Source organism: Frankliniella occidentalis, unplaced genomic scaffold (genome assembly GCF_000697945.3).
Source record: "Frankliniella occidentalis isolate FOCC.00 unplaced genomic scaffold, Focc_3.1 Scaffold40, whole genome shotgun sequence".
Classification (NCBI taxonomy): domain Eukaryota; kingdom Metazoa; phylum Arthropoda; class Insecta; order Thysanoptera; family Thripidae; genus Frankliniella; species Frankliniella occidentalis.
The window spans coordinates 711525-713674 of record NW_026267170.1 but is presented as its reverse complement, the minus strand read 5'-3'; positions in this window follow the sequence as shown (position 1 = coordinate 713674).

The window sequence follows — 2150 nt, the reverse complement described above, 5'->3', positions numbered from 1 at the left end:
GCCAGTCAAAAATTAGCTGTAAGAGCTCATCCCTTACCTAAATCAGTCGAGGTCTACCTTACTGATGCAGGCAAATCATTACTTCATACAACTTATCTTTGACTGGCACAGCCAATGATTGATTAGAGTAGACAATATAGTGGTTACAGAAGTTAATGTGCTTGTCTGTCCAGATACCAGTCAATATATTAGCTGGCTCAGCGAATCTTTTTTTTCCGTGATATAAAATACAGTACTTGTACCTAGCCTAGGTTTGGAAGCCCTGGAAAGTTTCCGGAAAATTTCCGGAAAGCACGGGAAATTTCCCAGACCCCGGAAATTTTGCAAATTTAGCGAAATTTTCAAAAATACAAGTATTTTGAGCCAATGACACACAAGACACTATGAAACCCGTGTTCTGTAGTCATATGAAGGGTTATTGCTCTATTTTGTGCTAGCCGTCATTTGTATACCTGATGTCAAAGACTAGCAGTTAAACTTCTGTCGTGTCACACGAAGACACATATTTTAGACACAGTAATAAAAAGTTGCCTAATGAAGTGATTCTGTTTCACCTGTATTCCCAAGAATGCGTCGTTTGGCATCTGATGATATCACTTTTATTCAATTACTCGGTAGTGGAATGGTGCCTTACGGGAGGGTACGTGCGAGTATTTAACACCATGTCATAGGCCTTGCCTGCAGGAGTTTAGCAGCAAATATGAGTACTTGCAGGTATTGGACTGAAAATCTGAACACTTTCATCGAGGTGTTTAACTCTAGTGTTACATTTACAGCTACATTTCTGGCGACACAATATTATGCCGAATGCTTCGCAATTATGAAGAATTTGGAAACTGCATGGCAGGATTACGGGCTGTAACCCTCCAGTTCAACACATTCAAGTACTCGAATTTGCCGCTATATAGCGGGGGCCATGGCCATGGCCCCTACGGGTGTAAAGAGTAGGCAAACCCGCAACACTGCTGCGTATTCACAGTTACACCCGGTACATAGACGTAAAAGTCGTGAAATCCCATAGAGCTAACGTAGTCTAAGAAGCTCGTAGTCTAACTCAGCTAACTAGTCTCGGTACAGATAATTTAAGATGATACTTTACCTCGTTCCACAGTGATTCTAAACTGCAATTAATACCAGTTCTGCGACAGGAATTTATAGAGTCCGCCGAAAGCAAGCCGAACTCAGCTCGCGGCCTACTTGTCTATTTCTGCACGGAAAAAAATATGTAAGTTCGCACAGCTGATATGTTTGCTGATATCGTGACAAGCAACTTTTAAGCTACCGGAGCTAATAATTGACTCCTGTGTGCAAGAATTAGCTAGGGCAGCTAATGCTTATCTGGATTAGCTTTAGTGCTCGTTCTGGTAGATTATCCCCAATCAACTGAAGCAGACATTGCATTTGCTCCTGCAGGTGAAGCATTAGCTCTCACAGCTGATACGTCGCTGTGACAGCAAACGTTTCGCTGTGGTAGCCAAAAAACTTGCTTGTCACGATATTAGCAAACACAAAAGCTAAGGCAGCTAACATTTAGTTGGCTTAACTTTCATATTTTTTTCCGTGTGAGCTAATTTCGGCTAGCTGAGGAAGAAAAATAGAAGTATGAAGATAAACGTTACCGCTTGTTCGAGTGCTTCCCACCTCTACGTTACGCCAGTGGTAGTGGGTAAAGTCTCGATCAATGAGGAACCTTTATGTTCTGCCCACTATTCTTCTTTCCCCGTTAGCCGAAATACACTAGGGTGTCCATTCAAGGCGGGACTTTCCCGCCACTGATTTGAATCGATGCCCTCGCTGCTAAGGTGTAATGTAGATGACACCTTACATTACCTTACTCGCTGCTGGTGGGTAAGCCTTTGTTTGACTAAGGTTGGTTCATCTTCCCTAGCTCCCTGACGCATGCAATCGAGTCAAGCTAAGCTGTGCTCACTGTTAATAAATTTCGTCACGATCGTTTACGATAACAATCTGTCTCGAGTAGTTCGTATTTGGAAACGTCGAGGATTATTCGTTAATTTTGGATACAAACTGTTCGTAGAAACATCACGATTAAATAGGGACAATTTATTAGGGCGTTGAAGTTTGTTTCAAAAGTTCTAGTCTCCGTTATTGTGTTTTTCATAGTATGGCAACCGCATTACGAAGTGTTT